Genomic DNA, 20,582 nt, shown 5'->3' with positions numbered 1-20,582 from the left:
AAAAAAATGTACTCTTTAAAATAAATGTCAGTTACTAAAGGATGTCATCACTCTAATCTCTCTCAAATATATCCTTCATCTCCAAAAACTGCCTTTTCTTCTCGAAAAGCGGCTTCTTCTTCTCCAAAAATATTCTTCTTTTCCAGAAATAATTTTTTTTTTCTTTCAATCACCCCTAATTTTCTTTTTTATCTTAATCGTTGAAAAATTTCATGAAAATATAGATTTACATCTTTTCCCTTTCTTCTCCAAAAATCAGAAATGAAATTCTAAGTGAAATTCAATATTATCCAAATTTTTTTTATCACAATCGTTGATTTTTTTAAATTAAAATATAAATTTACATATTTTGATTGCAACATCGAAAAAAATATTATCCAGATCGTTGATGTTTATTTTAATACGAATTACAGATATTGAGACCTCGATAAAATACCATTTAGTAAATGAGATGGATATATAAACAAATTTCTTATATAATTTCTTATATCTTTCCTCATTTCAATATCATTTTCTTACCAAATTCATACACTAAAATATGTACAAAATTCTTACATACTTACATATAAAGATTTAAAAAATAACAATGAAATACACCCATTTTTATACAAATTTCAGACCCTCACCCCCCCCCCCCCCCCAAAAAAAAAAAAAAAAAAGAAGAAAGCATACCAAACTAGTTAGATATCATATTTCATACACAATCGATACTCTAATCTTGTTTGTTTTTAAAATGATATAAAAAAGATTATGTAAACAATTTATAATCACCCATTTCATACATATATATAACATTTTTTTAATAAATTCAATTACAAACGTGTATTACTTGAAAAAATAAATAACCGTAAGTTTTTCACAAAAGGTAAAAAACGTGTATAAATTAATATAAGTTATTGACCAAATTTTACTCATCCAAAAATTAGCACGATTATTAAAGAGAGAGGAAAGAGATTCTAATTAATGTATGTATGTATGTGCGTGCGTGTATACACACACATATATATATATATATATGTATATATAACAAATTTAAAAAATAAAAATTCAATAAAATTTTAAAAATCTAGTACAATGTGTAGTTAATTTTATTGTTCAATAATTATACAAAAGTATAATTACAACTTACAATAACCAATCTAAAAAGTACATGCGCCACTAAAACTACTTGCATAATGCTTTTAGGCCATTTAATAGTATCAAAATTCAGACAAAAAATTACATGGTATAAGCCTCTATAGTGGGTGCTTTTATTTTTTTTGTCTCTCCTATAAGAAAAATTTTTAAAGTCTAATCTTCATTTCTTTTTATATATAATACAAGTATATTTTTACCCCTCTACATTTTAAGTGTTTTTAAAGTTTTCATGCTCAACTTCTATTTGTATTTTTACTTGATTTTTATTTTTTCTTTTCTCTTATTTTTTCTTATTTTAATTCATTTGTCTCAATCATTATTTTTTTTATTTTTTCTATCTTTTTTTCTCAAACATTATTTATCTCTTCATTTCTCTCCTTTTGTTTTAATTAATTTGTCTCAATCTTAATTTTTCTTTTATTTTTTATTTTTATCATTTCTCATTGTTTCCTTTTTTTTTCTCAATCTTTATTTTTATTTTTTTCTTCTCATTTTTGTTCTTCTCAATCTTTATTTTTCTATTGCTTTTTATTCTTCTCTTTTTTCTTAACCTTTATTTTTTTCTTTTTTCTCAATCGTTTTTCTTTTCTCCATTTTTTTTTCTTCTCTGTTCTCGTTTTTCTCAACTTCTATTATATTTTGTTAATTAATAAAAAGTTGGATAATCCGCAAAGAGATTTTTTTTCTTTGACATCAAAGTAAATTTAAGGGCATGACTTTCTGTTTGAAAGTCCTTTAGGATAAATCTTGCTTCTAAGACAAAGTTACAGAACATCTGATAAATCAAGACACAATGTGGTAGTGTCAACCTTAGCCCATTGGAATAACTTTTTTTTTTTTTTTGGGGGGGGGGGGGGGGGGGGGGGGTGGGGGTTTCTTGGGCTAAGTCTTATCTTAGAGATAAGACTAATAGAGCATCTCATAAATCAAGACACAATGTGATAGTGTCAACTCTAGTCCATGGGCATAATTTGTGGGTTAAGTCTTGCCTCTAAGGCAAGAGATACAGAACATCTCATAAATCAAAACAGGATGTAGTAGTGTCAACTCTTGCCCATGGAGTATTGATAACGCTCAAATTACACTCTTAAATAGATGTAAGCGATCGTTGTTAATATAAAACCCAACTAGGTTGGGGTCGAATCTCACAAGGAACAATGTGAGTGGCGATTAAACTAGTTTGAAACTAAAGCTACAAGTTAAATTCAAACAATCGATATAAAAAAATAAAATGGGGGTTTTGGAGATCAACAAATAATTTTTTTTTGTCACTTTAATTTCAGTGTTTGAAATAAGTCTAAATGGGAAACCAGAGTTATGTTCACCATGGGTTTTGGGAATTGACAGATGCTATGTAATGCTTAGGATTCTTGAAGTAAGTAGAAACAGTAAAATATCCCTGACGACAATACTATCTGTTATCTCTCGACCTCATCAGACAATTTATTACCCAATTCTCTCGAACTTAGATAACTTATCTATTTTCAATAGGATTTTATCTCAGGTAGATCAATCCAGTTACGGCATTGATCATTAAACAGAAGGTTGGTAGCTTTTGAGTCCCTGTTGATAATTTACGACCTCTAGTCTATTTCTCCATTAGAAGCAAATAAAATGTTTGCAACCAGTATATTTCAGTTAAAACAACAGAATTTCAAGACGTCCTACTACTCTTTGAATCTGTTAAATACCTAGTAACCTATCAAACCCTAGTCCATGGATCCCATAACTCCGGCTAATGGAATTAGCCACTTATTATTTGATGAACAAAATACAAAGTTGAATTCATAATAATAAGGATAAACTTACGAACGGATGAAAAGCAATAAGTAGTTTCTTCAATTTAATCCCAAAAATAGGAATCCACAAATAGTTGATAAGTGTTGAAGAAAATAAAACTCGCCAAAACTAAAAAAAAAAAAGAACTCCCTGAATAAACCCTAAAAGATGCTATTTATACTAAAGCCTAATTAAGGAAATAAAATAGCAAATTCAATTAATTCTCGGATTAGGTGACGCCCAAACTGACGCCACATCAAGAGTCTGGCGTTTTATCACGGATGGCGTCAGACTTGCTCCAGTTTCTTCAATTCTCTACCTTAGGCTGATGATGACTCTAACGCCGCGTCAAGGATCTGAAGGCATATCACCAACGTCGTCAGATGTCTTCTCCTATTGCTGATTTTCTGCTTAAGATTGATGCCATTCTTGATGCCTTATCACCTACTTGACGCCACGTCACAGACGTCGTTAGAATTGTTTCTCAGCTCTAATTCCCTAGTTAAGGATGGCACTGCTTCTGATAGGCTATCACAAGGCTGACGACTTATCACGGATGTCGTCAGCCATGTTTTCTTCTCTTTTGCTCAAATTTTCAATTCTTTTGCTTCATTGTCCTTTATTTCCATTCCTTCAGCCTTTTACTGCATTGTCATGAGCAAACACATTAAAACAATAAGAGTTGCTTCAGAATTCACAATTATTTTGAGTTAAAAAACATTAAATGTGTTTGCTTTTGCTCACACATCAACACTCTCAACTTAAAATAATTGTTTGTCCTCAAGAAACAAACTAACTAAGAGAATACAAAGAACATTCAGCAGTCGACAACCATTTTAGCTTAAAACTCAGTTACCGTCTCCAAGGTCAACCAATTTAAACTACTGTGTATCTTATTAAAAAGCAGTAATGTAACACAAGGGATTCCATCCATGACATCAACTAAGTACTAACAATCATGCTTATATCAATATGACACTACCCAAACAAGCAAGTCACTTAGCAACATACTAGTATTCCCTTACAACAAAGAATTCCCCCTTTTTCTCTCACAAAAGAAATCAAAGTATCAACAGGGGATCATCACAAAAACACTTACTCTCAGAATGAAGTTCAAACCAATGTATGCAAAATACCATATGCTTGCCCTTATCTTCATTACCAAAGTGTCTAGACAGGTAAGCTAGGATCACTATAGGTCTTTCTTAGGCTTGTAACGTAGGCTAAGGGATGATATGATATTATACGGAATTTAGAGTGACTAACCTCCTTGGAACTACTTTAACATGTGGGGTCCACTTATTAACTTCTTTTTCTCTCTTTTCTTTTCTCTTTTCTTGTCACATATTCAGAATGGGTGGTTCTTTCTTCCTATTCAAACAAATTCCTTTTCTTGCTCTTTTTCACCAACACCTAACTTTCTATTTCTTTTTCACTTATTCTTTTTCTTTTACTTTACCCTTCTTCATACCCAATTTACATCATGCACCCCTATGATAACCACCCTCAACATAGGTTGTTTGCCTAAGTCAAAGTGCACAGTGTCCAAGGAGGACCAGGGCCAAAATAGGTTTATTATGATCTAAAAGAAAAGGTGATAGGTATTATAGAAAAAAATGGTTAATTTTGGTTCAAAATAGGGATCAAGTGGTAACATGTACACAGGGAAGGTCATTTTAGGTTAAAAAGTGACTCAATTAAAAAATGACCTATGATCCTTTCCTAACCCATATGTTTCAACCCAGGCAAGACTAACCGGACAAGTTCTTGATTCAACACATAAAGGGAACTAAGCTAGACCTCACACACATATGGCACAAAGGTACATCATAAGCTACTACCTATCTGGTTCATGCAATTGTTAGTAATAATTATCATGTCCCTAGAATTAATTCCATAAAAAGATTCACAGTAGTCACATATAGATGCACATCACACAGTTATCATATAGACAGTTGGAGAGGTATTTGTCATTCCAAGAGAAATCAACAAAAATATATCAACTGCCCTAGATACTTATTTTTCCCTTAATTAACCATAACACATCACAAAACAAAACATAATATGCCTAAACATGCCGTATTTACTAGGAACAAGACTCCCAGGAAAAGAGGCACGACAATAAAAACCCATGGAGGACATCAACACCCATAAGTAGCCCCACCCTCAACTTAAAATCATGCAATGTCTCCAATGCATCAAACTAAAACAAGAGATTTAGAAACATACCTATGGCACCATGGATGTGAAGATCTAATGTCAATCACATAAGACGAATACAAACAACAAAATACCTTAGGTTGCCTCCCAAGCAGCGCCTGGTTTAACGTCGTGGTGCGACTCAGTTATCTTGACTACTCAGACTTTATCAAGATACCTTGTTGATAATTATTTATGTCTCCACTTGGAGGATTTGAAATGCCAGCCCAACTTTTGATCAATACATCTTCAGGGTGTGTTGGAAAAATGTGAGGGCATGATGAGGAATGTTCTATCACGCCACTTCAAAAACTTTAACTGCTTGTTCAATTTTGCATCAAACTTTCGTGTGGGCTCATTTGGCAATGTTGAGAATCTTAAACATCTAGTAAATGGACATCGATCTTTAAGCGCCTTGGCCTTTAATATTGGGGTTGTAGTAAACCCTTTTGGAAGGACAAACTCCAAAATGTAAGGATCTTCCTCCCCATTTTCAAAATTCATCATTTGCTTGGCTGATTCGACTTTCATCACATCCACTAAGCATAATGTTGAAAAGTGATTCGAATGAGGACTAACCCTCAATTTTAGAATAGCTTCCCTATTAGTATTTTTACCCCAAAATGGACTAGAGTCTTCACGAGGTTTGTGCTTGATTTATTCTTTTGACTCTAATACCATTTCCTCATCCTTGGCATCTTTATTCATGAATGGTTCGGTTGGTTGGGAAATCACCGAGGGTTACTCAACATCAAGCTCATCATCAACATAGGATTCTTGCTCTTCATCCTCACACTCTTTCATTATTTTAAATAATTCCACAGATAAGATATCATCTAAGCATAATGTAGAAAAGTGTTTTGGATGATTGACCTCGATATATATCTCTTTTATCCTTTCTCTTCCCTCATTAAATGCCCTAATATCTTGACGTATGTCACTTATGGTATCATTCATTTTGTCTATATGATCCAACATTAGTTGAAGCATAGCTTCAATGTCACTCTTTCCAATGCTTCGTTCTTCCTTTTCTTGGCCATAAGATCTGTCATACTCATAAGAAGAACTAGAACTTGGGTTAGCACAATAGAGGGAGGAGGAATTTGGGCAATCACTCCAATGTCCATCTTGACCACCATATAAAGAACAATTATACTCCCAATAGGATGGAATGGTGCACACATCTTTCTCCAGGGAGCATATCTACAATCTTGCCAAAAGTAGGGTCCATCATAATATGGACATGGATAATCCAGATAAGATTTCCAACCATCAAACTCACATTCATTCCAAGATGCCACAGTAAGAAATAAATAAACATAAAGAAAATCTACCTAACATAAGAAAAAAAGGAAATTACAAACAAATATTTACAAGTTTGAATTTAAGCAAGTAAGCTAAAATTCCAAACTAACTTAATACGCCAAATTGTTCCCTGGCAACGGTTCCATTTTTGATAACACTCAAATTACACTCTTGAATAGGTGTAAACGATCATTGTCAATATAAACCCCAACTAGGTTGGGGTCGAATCCCACAAGGAACAATGTGAGTGGCGATTAAACTAGTTTGAAACAAAAGCTACAAGTTAAATTCAAACAACCAATATAAAAAGATAAAATGGGGGTTTTAGAGATTAGCAAATAATTTTTATTTGGTCACTTTAATTTCAGTGTTTGAAATCAGTCTAAATGGGAAACCAGAGTTATGTTCACCATGGATTTTGGGAATTGACAAAAATACTAGGTAATGCTTGGGATTCTTGAAGTAAGTAGAAACATCAAAATATCCCTGACGACGATACTATCTGACTTATCTCTCGACCTCACCAAATAATTTCTTACCTAATTCTCTCAAACTTAGATAACTTATCTTTTTCCAATAGGATTTTATCTAAGGTAGATCAATCCAGTTATGGCATTGATCATTAAACAAAAGGTTGGTAGTTTCGAGTCCCTGTTGATAATTCACGACCTCTAGTCTATTTCTCCGTTAGACGCAAATAAAACCTAAGGCATAACCTAATGTTTGCAACCAGTAGATTTCAGTTAAAACAATAGAATTTCAAGACGTCCTACTACTCTTTAAATTTGTTAAATACCTCGTAACCTATCAAACCCTAGTCCATGGATCCCATAACTCCGGCTAATGGAATTAGCTGCTCATAATTTGATGAATGAAATACAAAGTTGAATTCATGATAATAAGGATAAACTTATGAACGGATGAAAAGCAATAAGTAGTTTCTTCAATTTAATACCAAAAATAGGAATCCACAAATAGTTGATAAGTGTTTAAGAAAATAAGACTCTCCAAAACTAAAAAAAAAGAACTCCCTGAATAAACCCTAAAAGATGGCATTTATACTAAAGCCCAATTAAGGAAATAAAATAGCAAATTCAATTAATTTTCAGATTAGGTGATGCCCAAACTGACACCGTGTCAAGAGTCTGATGTTTTATCACGGATGTCGTCAGACTTGCTCCAGTTTCTTCAATTCTCTGCCTTAGGCTGACGATGACTCTGACGCCGCGTCAAGGATCTGACGGTGTATCACCAACGTCATCAGATGTCTTCTCCTATTGCTAATTTTCTGCTTAAGGCTGACGCCATTCTTGACGCCTTATCATTCACTTGACACTATGATACAGACGTCGTCAGAACTGCTTCTCAGCTTTAATTCCCTGGTTAAGGCTGATGATGCTTCTGATAGGCTATCACAAGGCTGATGACTTATCACGAATGTCGTCAGTCGTGTTTTCTTCTTTTTTTCTCAGATTTTCAACTCTTTTGCTCTATTGTCATTTATTTCTATTCCTTCAGCCTTTTACTGCAATATCATAAGCAAACACATCAAAACAACAAGAGTTGCTTCAGAATTTACAATTATTTTGAGCTAAAAAGCATTAAATATGTTAGCTTTTGCTCACACATCAAGTGTCACTTTCTTGAAAGACCTTGGACTAAGTAGTGCCTCTACGGTAAAAGTTATTGAACATCATATAAATCAAGACATAATATAGTAGTGTCAACTCTTACCCATGGGGACTAACTTGTTGTTTGAAAGTCCTTGATTTAGAGAACATCTCATAAATTAAGACACAATATGGTAGTGTCAACTCCTGCCTATGGGACGTAACTTTTTGTTTAAAAGTTATTAGGCTAAGTCTTGCCTCTAAGGTAAGAGTCATAAAGCATCTCATAAATTAAAACATAATGTGGTAGTTTCAGCTCTTACCGATGAGGCATAATTTAGTGTTTGAAAGTCCTTGGGTTAAGTCTTGCCTCTAAGGCAAGAGTTATAGAACATCTCCTAAATTAAATCACAATGTGGTAGTGTCACCTCCTGTCCATGAGGCGTAACTTGTTGCTTGAAATTCCTTGAACTAAGTCTTGCATCTAAGAGAAGAGTTATAGAGCTTCTCATAAATCAATACACAATGTGGTACTGCCAACTCTTGTCCATGGGACATAAATCGACATTTGATGGTCCTTGGGCTAAGTCTTGCCTCTAAGGAAAGAGTTATAACAATTTATAAGTAAAAGATACTATGTGATAGTTGTTATTTGAAAATCCTTAGGATAAGTTGTGCCTTTAAGGCAAGTGTAGCAACCCTCCTTATCGTTTTGTGAATTCTACCTATCTTTCCTATTTTAGCTCCCCCCATAGTTTGTATACAAATTTGTTTATGACTTATGGGTATGGCTAGTACCAATTCTTGAGATGTTAGAAGTAATTTATGTCATTAGTTTGGTTATTGAATTTTAAGAAAGTTAAGTTTGACCACGGTCAACTTTTGGTCAAAATGACGTCAATTTGGTATTTTAATATTTTCAATAGGTTCAGAATGTAATTTTTAGTCAATTTACATATTTAGTTTATTTCTGTGGAGGTCCGAATAAATTTTGAGAATTTATTAGAGTTTTAGATAATTAGTTTAATTAGTGGTTCAATGGTTCAAAACCACAAATCCTTTTACTATTCCATATCACATAACTTTCAGTTAATAGGGTTTGACCCTTTTGGATGATAACTATAGATTAAAAGAAAAAATGTAGAAAATTGTAACATGGAGCTAATTGTTGCTATGTTGGCATCTTAGGTACGGAATTTAACCTTCTGTAATTGGTCAATTATGGGTAGTGAATGTGAGGTTATGTCAGCTAATAGGGTACTGCGCATGCAGAATACATGTTGCCAAAGGTTATAATTCCTTTATTTTCCTAATCAGTAAGAATTGATGGGCTAATAATTGAGAACTTATGATGGGAATAATTGGTTTGTTGGCATTCATGGCTTCTGTGACCCTCTGTTTGCTTCGACTTTTTAATATTCTCATATGATTTTCAACTAGTCATAGTTTTTACAAATTAGGTTTTAAACCTAGGCATTTTAGTGTAAGAATGTATAAAATCGGTGTAATTAGATTCTTACTCTTATGAGAATTATATAGTTGAACAGATTTTGAATGTTCCAAAATTTTAAGGAAGGGCAAGACACTTGTGGACTAGTGATATTCAGATTCTTCGATTGAGGTAGATTACAGTTTAATTGGAGTTTAGACTTGATTTAATTGTGTATATGCTCCCAAATTGGATACTTGTAGATTGGTCTTCGGACATACTTGAATTAGATGATATTTGAATTGTTGGCACTTGTATGAATAAATATTCAAAATTGAATAGTACGTCGTATTGTATCCCGAGAGATAGTGTGAAATTGATGAAATATATATATTATGGTTATGGAGAATCAGGTACCATGCCGGTATGAACATAGATATTGAAATTACTTATTTATGGAGGATCGGATACCACGTTATATGGTACATGGACTTAGATTTTCCCCTACAGGTCATGACTAGTTGAAAAAAACAAGTCCCTTTATATGTGTGTATAGATTAGTGTTGATTTTGAAAGCTCGTGTAGTTTAATAAGCTGATAACGAGCTAATGGTGTTTTAATGGCGAGGTTTAGAAGGATATACTTGTTACTTATGGTATTATTGTTGATTAAGTGGATTTTCATACTATGGTTGATACTCTTAATGGTTACATGACTTGTTTGTAAGTATTGTTTGGCCTGTCATTGGTGTATTTGTTGTTTCATTGAATACTTGCTATGTGTTGATGCCTGTTTACTTGTTATTTAATTTATGTGTATACATGTTATTAAATTGAGTTGCCTGTGACACCTACCATTAAATCGTGGCTTGTAATGATACTATCATATACTCTTCTTTTGTTGTAACGCTTAAATTTTGATGAATTATGTGAAATATGTATTTCTGTGTGATTTGACCTTTTTACACGTCTCCGAGGTTACTTTGTGATATTTTTGGATATGGGGATTATTGTAACACCCCATACTTTTACCTAGCTTAAATTCATCCCAAAAATATCAAAGACTTGCTTTAAAGATGAATACACTTTTATATGTGTAATTTCTAAGTTTTTGACTTTTCATTGTGTGGGAAATTGAATAAGCTTTCCATCAATACCAAATTCGCCTAAATCCGACACCCAGGCGAAGAGTTAGAGCCATTTTAGTAAGACAGCGTACCACCTATAATCTAATGCGTCGCGGAGGCAATCCAAATGGCATTTGTCATTTCCCAATGAGACAATGTGATACCATTGCATCGTTCCACTAGCCTTTTTCTCAATTATCACTTTCCAGTGTGACTATACGATTCTGGTGCATCACGCCAAAGGGAAAACTCGCTACCAGTAAGGCACCGTGATGGCACCGCATCGCGCCATCAGCCTAGTTCCCAATCGTCAGTTTCCAATGACACAACGTGATAGCACCGCGTCATGCCTTGTGCCCAACTTGGGTTTTCAGTGACAAAAATTAAAAAACTTTCTAGGGGCAATAGGGTCTTTTTCCATGACCCAGATCAACCTTTAAACATGAAATTATGCCCTAAATACCCTATTATGTCATTTTTCCTCACTTTCTCTCAAGAACAAAATCATTCTCTCTCAAAGAGCCAGAAACCCTAGTTTAAGAAATCAAGGTCAAGCCCAAGAAATCCTTAAAGAACTTTAAGAATCTCACAAATTAAGGTATGTTAGATGTTCATCTATGGGTTCCTTTCACCCATAGAGTTCAAGAATCCCTTTTTAAACCTACAAGATCTCAGATTTATGATTTTCATATTTGATTTAGATTGAATTCATGTTCATGATATTAGTTGGGTTCCAATCCATGATTTAAATGCAATTTTCATGAAATTAAATAACGTGTGTGATGAATATGTGATTATCTTGATAAACACTTGAATTTACAAAGTGATTAATGTGTCTATGATTTTAATTGGGTTTTAATCCATGATTATTTATGATTCATGAAATTAGATTAGTATTTATGGGAAATTATATAAATTGCATGCTAAACCCATGGAATTGTAAGTTGGGCATTGTAGTTTCCATGTTTATATGTTATCCATGATTATGTGCATAAAGTTGTGCTCCCCAAGTGTTTGATAGAATGTCCATGTGAATAAAGTGATGAAATCATGACATGTTAGTATATGAACAAGCTTATGCCCTACAAGTGTTTGATAAAATGTCTCTATAGATGATATATGAACATATATACATTGTTATGCTTTGTAAGATCATGTGATGCTTTACTTTTCATGCTATCGAGTCCTGGGGTTATTTAGTACCCGACAATTTAGATGTTTACCTAGATCCAGTGTTAGTTACAGAATAGTATCAGTCATGTCATGACCAGTAGTACTCTTAGTCATTTACAAAACTCAGTAGAACTCAATCAGTTACAGAAATCAGGAAAACTCAGTAAACTCAGTGTCAGTCCAGTCCTGTTCAGTATACTCAATTCAGTGTCTTTCAATTAGGAGTAGGATTTAGTACTGAGCGAGTGAAGGGATAAAAGCTTCCTCATCAGATAGGTAGAGTTGTTAGTAGCAGTCCCTATACTCTAGAATTGCATAGCCAGTGCAAGATAAGGAGTTACCCGTCAGACTAGGCTTGACTACCTCCCAGGGGTCACCCGTCAGATTAGGCTTGGCTCCGCCCAGGTGTCACCAGTCAGTTAGGCTTGGCATCCTGGTTTTCTAGTGTTAGTACCCATGGCACAGGATTATCACCCTTCCAACTGGGGTTAGAGGTTGGACCCAATTAGCTCAGATTGGGGCATATCAGTTAGATGATACCTCCTACAGTTTCAGTTTTAGTTTTGGTCTTCATTAGGGAACTCAATTCAGTTCTATAAAATCAAGGCTGTCAGACACAGTCAATTCAGAACCAATAATTCAATTATCAGTAACTCAGATATCAGTTACTCAGTTATTAGAATTCAGTACTTAGCTTCAGAAAAAATCAGTTATAACATGTATATAAACATACAGTATTGCATACTCAGTATTTACCATAGTTCAGATTATCTATGTACTCTCATGTTTAGTTATTCTATATTATTTATTTAGTGATTGTTCATGAATATAAACCCTTGCATTTAGCCTTACCTCATCTAGCATACCAGTACATTCCCACGTAATGACGCATACTTTCCTGCGCTATAAGGCTTCATATCATAGGTTTAGATACTCAAGTTCACAACCATGCATAGTAGATTCAGATTCATCCAACAACAGTAGATATAGTAGTGAGTCCTCATCATTCGTGGATATTCTATTATTTCATATTTTTAGTAGATGTAGTAGTTTAATAGATGGAGTTAGTTGGGGGATTGTCCTATCAACTCCAATTTCAGACAGATTCAGTTAGAGGCTTTTTAGATTAGATTTTCAGACAGTATTCAGTTTTACAGATGTTATATTTTGTCAATATTTCAGATGTTTTAAACCTTATGATATTTCAACCCATTTTTTCGCATTAATTAAAGTATTATTATTCAGTGCTCACAACAGATATCATTCATGGATTAGCTTGTGGTCCTTCGAGGTCATAAGCATCGTGTGACAACTGGGGGTAGTCTCGGGTTGTTACAAACTTGGTATCAAAGATGAAGATTCAACAAAGTCCTAGGGAGTCTAAAAACCACATCAAGTAGAGTCTTGTACATGGGTGTGTAGCACGCCACACTTATGGACAGGAGGCTATGAGATGTTTTAGTAAAAGTTTTCCTTCTTTCAGTATTCATGTCATGCAAGTAAGAATGAGCTCAAGTTAAAATCTCAGTCTAATTCATCTCTTCCTTATGCTTCTAGAACATGCCTTCCAGAGAAGCTAATAAAAGAAGTAATGAAAATCAGTCAGCACCTCAGCCCGTTCAGGCAGATCCCCTGGATGAGCATGTCTCTCACACAGAATTTAGAGCTGCTTTCACAACTTTATCCTATTCAGTAATTACTCAAAACAACCTACAAATTGTTGTCCTATCTAGTCTTGGAGTTTATACTCAGGAAAGCAAGAGAGAGAAGCGTAGGAGGGATAATAAAGAGAATAAGAGAGTCTGAACAACTAGTTTTAGGCCAAGGTCAGAGGGTGGTAACCGCTTCCAGTTCTGTTAGAAATTATTAGCCCTAAATTCTTCTGTAGCTAGTGTTCCAGTGCCAAAGTTTAGAAATGACACTCGAGGTAGCACGTCAGGCTCTAAGCCTCAGGGTAGCCTGAAAAGAGGTCGTACCCACCCTCTTTGTCAGAAATATAGCAAAAATAATCAGGGTGTCTGTCGACTGTAGAAACAGAATTGTCCAATTTCAGTTTTTGAATAAACTCATCCTTGAGTGGAAAGGTAATTCTTCAGCACTTAGGGGTCAGCTTGTTTCTTGTCTAAGGGCAAGAAAAATGATATCTAAGGGATGTGTCTACCATCTCGTTTAAGTCCAAGACTCTAGTTCAGAACCCCTTAATCTTGAATTAGTGTTAGTAAAATGTGAATTCCCAAATGTGTTTTTCGAAGATCTCCCCAGTGTTCCTCTCGAAAGAGAAATCAACTTCGGAATAGGCCTTCTTCCAGATACTCAGCCCATATCATCCCACCATACAAAATGACACCTATAGAACTCAGAGAATTAAAAGAACAATTAAAGGATCTCCTAGATAAGGGATTCATCAAACCCAGTGTGTTCTCATGGGGTACCCCAGTTTTATCTTTGCATAAAAAAGATAGTTTTTTGAGAATGTGTATTGATTACCATCAGCTAAATAAAGTCATGGTCAAGAAAAAGTATCTTCTTCCTAGAATCGATGACTTATTTGACAAACTTCAGGGTGCCAGTTACTTCTCCAAGATAGACCTCAGATCGGGCTATCATCAGCTCAGAATCAGAGAATGTGACATCCCAAAAATAGCCTTCAGAACTTGATATGGTCACTTTGAATTCTTAGTCATGTCCTTTGGTCTTACCAATGCCCTACAACCTTCATGAACTTGATGAAATGTGTGTTCAAGCAGTACTTGGACATGTTCATCATAGTCTTCATAGATGACATTCTTGTTTACTCTAGCAGTGAGCATGGTCATGTAGACCATCTTAGAATTGTATTCTAGACTCTCGAAACCCATTATTTATCATGATATTTGTTCATATCTTACATGCCAGCTCTATGATCATAGATCATACTCATACACGATAGCAATCATACACACTTATAGTTCCCAGTATAAGGAGTTCAAATTCACTCAGTGTTATGAATCATGTTCCATGAATACAGAAACCCCTAACTCAGGTCATGCAGTTCATGACTCAGGTACCCATGTCATGCTATACAGTATGCTCAGTTCCCATGACCCATGATACACTCCTAGCGATCGGCTAAATTAAGATTTCTCTATGCATATCCTCAGTTTAGATCTTTTGATAAATCCATGGTGTTAATATTCTATTCCTCATACCTTAGTTAAGTGTCGAGTTTGGTATAGTATTCATGCATACATCAGGTCCTCATGTTTTAACCCTTCAGTGGACTCTCCTTACGAAATAATGTAGTGATGAGCAGGTGCTTAGAAGGGAGAGAGTAAATGTTTCATGTTAAGGAAAGATTATTGCATGCTAGTTTTACATGAGGCTGTAGTTATAAAGATAAGATTGAATGTCATGTTGATGTGTAAGTGGCTAAATGCATTTCGGAGATTTAAGTAGGCTTGAATATAGTGGAAGAATTTAGTCCAGATCAGACCTTAGTAGGTAGAGTTATCAGAACCCAGTATTCAGTTCCAGGACAGTCTCAGTCACCATCCCAATCCAGTAATCGGATCAGTAACTCAGTTCAGTTTCAGATTTACTTGACCATGACGTACAGTTATCAGTTATTCACTTATCAGTATTTTAGTACCTCAGTTTATAGACTATTTCAGAGCCATGGTATACACTTGGTCTTGCCTTCTAAAATAATACAGTTTCCATGAATTCATGCTCAGTTACCTCATGTTACCCAGTCAGTCCTTACCTCATATGCAAGATACTCTACAGTTCCAATCCAGTTATTCAGACTAAGTATTATTCAATATTACATGACCAAGTATTCAGTTATCAACCATTCAAATAATCAGATAAGTTAGTAAGTTTATGCACTCATACTCAACACCATGTGAATACTTTAAGTAGTCTCAGGTGATGTGTTGTACTAATAGGGAAAGTACAGATGAGGAAGTATTCAAGTGATAAGTCTAAGCTTGAAAATTTATAATCGCAGTGCATAAGGCTTAGTCACTTCATCTTAGATGATGTTTCATAGGCCCCGACTCATCTTATAGAATTTTAGCCAGGATGTGATTTTCTTATTTAGCTATTTTATTCAACTATGCCAAAACTCCTTTCTCTCTAAAGCCACTATAACTATATAGAAAGAGTGTCAAAGAAAGGCTCCAGTCGAATATAAGTTTTCAACATAAGTTAGTTCGAAAAACAACAATTCAGTTTAGTAGTTAGGAGGACAATGTTTGTATGGTTAGGTTTCCCATTCTTCCATCTAGTCGCACTATCCGAAGTCTCATGAATGTAATTATTCCAAGATCGAGCAACCATGTGGTTGTGAGTTTAGCTCAGTTAAGGTGTCATACCTCAGTTTCAAAACCTCAAAATGCAGTCATGATTCAATTCATAGGTGCCCTGTACATCATCGCAGTTATTTCTCAATATTTTAGCCAAGTCAGCATTCTTCAGGGGACATAATGTCCTAAGGGAGAGATGCACTATAATCCTTGAGCTTTCATGACCTAAAACATCCATCTTCTTTTTATGTAACAAATCCAATTTGAAGTAGTGGGTACTCATAGGTGGACCCTCAAGTTCCGATCTCATCCATAAGCCATGTATTCAGAGACTCAGTTTCATTCATGATATTCAGTTCCTGTATCACATTTCAGGCTCAATTATGTTCTCATGTTCCCATTTATGCATTTCAGTACATGATCTCGAGTTGGAGATCGGTGATTTTGTGTTCTTGAAAATCTCTCATATAAAAGAAGTGAAGAGGTTTGGCAAGAAGGAGAAACTCAGTCCCCGATACGTCAGTGCTTACCAAATTCTCAACCTTTTTGGAAAGGTAGCTTACGAGCTTAAGTTGCCTTCAGACTTAGCTTCAGTACATTCAGTGTTCCATGTATCCTTGCTTAAGAAATGCTTAGGTGACCCAGTAGTTGTAGACCTATAGAGGGCATAGGTATTCAGAACAACCTCTCTTATGAAGAGACTCCCGTCGAAATCCTTGACTATCAAATTCGTAGACTGAGTGATCTTGGATATATTTATATTCTCAAAGCACTAATATGCACCCAGATTTAGACTTAGTTCAAGAAATTTTGTATTAATTCTTAAGTATAATTCATCTTTTATTCCGTGTTGTGTCTAATGGATATGATTAGTACTTTCAGGATAAAAATCATGAAGAATTGTGCGCATTTGGATACAATGATGATATGGAAGGATTGAAGAAATGCAAGAGAGTGAAATAAAGATAAAAAATGGAAGATGGAAAGTAGGAATCCTCAATTAAAGACACTCCATATAACGCTGACCAACAAAATAACAATGGTCAAATTTTAGTGAAGGTCCATGAAACCACCGCGTCGTGGAGCATTTCCACTTATTAGATTTTATGACCTAAAAGTTTAGCGCATCGTGAAGGATGAATATTTCACAATTGCCCCAATCCAGTGGCTCACCTCAATAGTGGCGCGCCACGGTGAGGGTGCATTTTACAATTGTCAAGGAATACTTGAGCTCCATGACTTTCCAGATTTTAATGGAAAATAGCAACTGAAGGCATGGCGTGACGTGCCATGTGGAAAAATTAGGAGTATTTTAAGTGTTTTGTCCCAGCTATAAAAAAAATATCCAAGATAATTTAAGGGGACTTTGGCAAACATAGCGGTGGGGAAAAGCAGAAATCTCTCTCTTTTAGGGTTCTTAGACATTCTTTTAAATTTTTTTACTTCAAGACTTGTTTTGGGGTATGATTCATTACTTATTTTGGATGATGAATTCAAACATGAGTAGCTAAACACCCTATTTCTAGGGTTGAGGCTAAGAGCATGATTATTCTTTTATATTCTTATTCATAGTTTGTTTTTGAATTATCATCTGGGTTGTTCTTAATTTCTTAAGCTTACTATTTTAATGATTGGCCACCATTAGAATAAATCTATATTTCTATATGCATTCGGGAGGAGAATCGTAGGATAGAAGAAGAAATTAGGGAGCAAGGTTCTTATTCTTTTATGAAATAAGGGATTTGAATTAGCATCTAGGATAAGGATATACCTAGAAGCCTTACTTGGTTCACTTGCGAGAAGACAACTTTATGAATCTAGAAGAATTGTTGTATCTCTATGGAAGTTGTATCTATAACATTCAATAGATAAAATATTTGAGGTCGGGAGACCAAGATCGTTGCATAAACCTTGCGAATCATCAACCTGATAACCGATTAGATTGTGATAAGAATAGAGAATTGTATGATTGTTCGAAATATCTTAACCCTGGAATCATCCTCATTATTGATTACAACCGTTGCTTGCTTTGCTCTAGTTGTCACTAATTATTTCTTGTTTAGTAATTTACATTTTATTTATAAAATCAAAATCATCTTGATATCTTCAAGCACTTAATACCCAATTGTCTTAAACTAAAGATTGAATAAATTTCTAGTTTATTGATCCTCGTGGGAACAATATCTGACTGTCTAAGTCATTATATTACTTGCACGATCGCGTACACTTGCGTGTGCGTAGAGACGCAATAAGTTTTTGACGCCGTTGCTGGGGATCAAATAGAATTAGTAAATTACTTAATTTTTTGGTTTTTGATAATAAGTTTAAGTGTTAACAACTTGGTCTTAGTGGCTGAATTTTTGCAGGTTTAGATTAACATTGGACTGGCTAGGGATAAAGAGTTAGTAGAGCCCTTTACAGAACCAGAAGTAATTTTCATCAAAGGCGAAGAGCTCAATATTACATTTAATAGGGACAAATGGCTGAAATACGAGATCCAATTATTGCTGATCAAAATATTAAAAATATTCCAGCTCCTGTTATTCTAGTTGTTCCTGTTCAACTAGCCGTAAGACCTGTTCGTGAGGTGGCAATCCCACTTATGAACCATATGACTAACAACATTCGGAAGCCTGAAAAATAAGGTCGGTTGGAATTGAAACAAAATATGTTGCAATTGTTGAAATCTGTGGGGGAATTTCACATACTTTCACATGAGGATCGGCAGTTAAACTTACAGATCTTCCTGGAAATAAGCGATACATATATTCCTGAAGATGTGAATACTGATTATGTCAGATTGACACTCTTCCCTTTTTCTCTAATGGGGAAAGCAAAGAGACGGTTACATGCTGAACCACATCACTCCATCACTTCATGAAAAGATTATGCTCAAAAGTTCCTTATTTGATTCTTTCCATCCCAGAAGACTGCACGATTGAGGAGTGATATATTGAGTTTCAAACAAAAAATTAGAGAAAATCTTTATCAAGTTTGGGAGAGATTCAAGGGCATGCTTAGAAGTTGTCCTCATTACTATGAATCGAATGATGTTTTGGTGCACACATTTATAGAAGTACTTGAGTCTAATACAAATATTCTCTTGGATTCAACAGTAGGGGGGCAAGCTTTGGAGACTCAAGGGAATCGAATCGCACAAGGGAATCCTGATTGGCATGCAGACTCAAAGAATGCTCCCAAGAAGGTTGCAGGTGTTTTGGAAGTTGATTAGTTCACTGCATTACAAGCACAGATTGTAGCAATGCAAAATAATATGACTACTCAGCTCAACAACTTAAGGTTAGGTGCAACATAACCAACAACCACAATAAACGTGGTTCAACAGGTATATTCGTGGTGTGAAGTTTGCAAAATTGGTGAGCATAAAGAAGATGCATGTTCTGTTAATCCAAATTCAGTCAACTATATGGGGAATGCAAATCATTAGGGTCAACAGAATTTCAGCTGTACGTATAATCCAAATTAGAGGCACCACCCTAATTTCTCATGGGGTGGACATCAGGCACAGAATACAAATCAGTATAAAGGACCAGTGCAATCAAATCCACAACTGGTTTAGAATAATCAGGTGACTGCTCAGAATAGTAATATGGAGGAGTTGATTAAGCAGTTTATGGCTCAACAAGATTAGTTTATGGTAGACATAAAGGCTCAACAAGCACAGTTTACAGCTGAGTTGAAGAGTCAGCAATTGCTTACAAGAAATTTGCAGTTGCAGTTGGGTCAAATTGCAGGATCACAGAATACAAGGCCACAAGAAGCATTGCCTAGAGACACTAAGGCTAATCCTAAATAGGTGAATGCGGTTACAAAAAAGAGTGGGCTGCAACCTAAGGAAACGGTTCAGGAGCAGGATAATCCCATAGTCATTAATGAAAGTTTGCAAGAGAATGTAGAAGCGGAAGTCAAGAAAAAAGAGGCTAGTGAAGAGATTCATGTGGAGAAGAAGACTATCCCCTTACCCTTTTCTCAAAGAGAAAGGAAGCATCAAGAGAAAGCCAGTTTTAAGAAGTTTCTAGATCTTCTAAAACAAGTTCAAGTAAACTTTCTTTTTGTTGACATTCTGCAGAGTGTGCCAAAATATGTTAAATACTTGAAGGATATTATTGCAAATAAGAATCCATTGACTGAATATGCTACAGTTGCACTTACTCAAGAGTGCATGCCTAAAATTCAAAATAAACTACCCATGAAGTTGAAGGATTCGGGTAGTTTCACCTTGCAGATTACCATTGGTCAGACTATTTGTGCACGTGGATTGTGTGACTTGGGTGCTAGCATAAATCTCATGCCCACATCATGGTATCGAAAGATGGGTCTTGGGAGTCCAAAACCCACGACTATTATGTTGTAGTTGGTAGATAGGTCACTTGCTAGACCAGATGGTATTATTGAAGATGTGTTCGTCCAAGTGGGATCTTTAATATTTCTAGTGGATTTTGTGATTCTTGACTTTGAGGATGATCCATTTGTTTTATTTATTTTTGGATGACCCTTCTTAGCAACAGGACATTCAC

At 35.0% G+C, this 20,582-nt stretch overlaps 1 non-coding gene across 1 annotated transcript; it reads right to left on the bottom strand.

Moving 5' to 3' along the window:
• Positions 1-18,979: 18,979 nt before the first annotated feature.
• Positions 18,980-19,086, bottom strand: LOC124899022. The gene has a single exon (XR_007056161.1). It is a non-coding gene; the product is annotated as a small nucleolar RNA R71 (small nucleolar RNA).
• Positions 19,087-20,582: the final 1,496 nt, after the last annotated feature.

This window comes from Capsicum annuum, chromosome 5, assembly GCF_002878395.1.
Source record: "Capsicum annuum cultivar UCD-10X-F1 chromosome 5, UCD10Xv1.1, whole genome shotgun sequence".
In the NCBI taxonomy this organism is placed as follows: Eukaryota; Viridiplantae; Streptophyta; class Magnoliopsida; order Solanales; family Solanaceae; genus Capsicum; species Capsicum annuum.
Note: the sequence above shows the minus strand (reverse complement) of the source record. Positions and strands in the feature narration are given on the sequence as shown.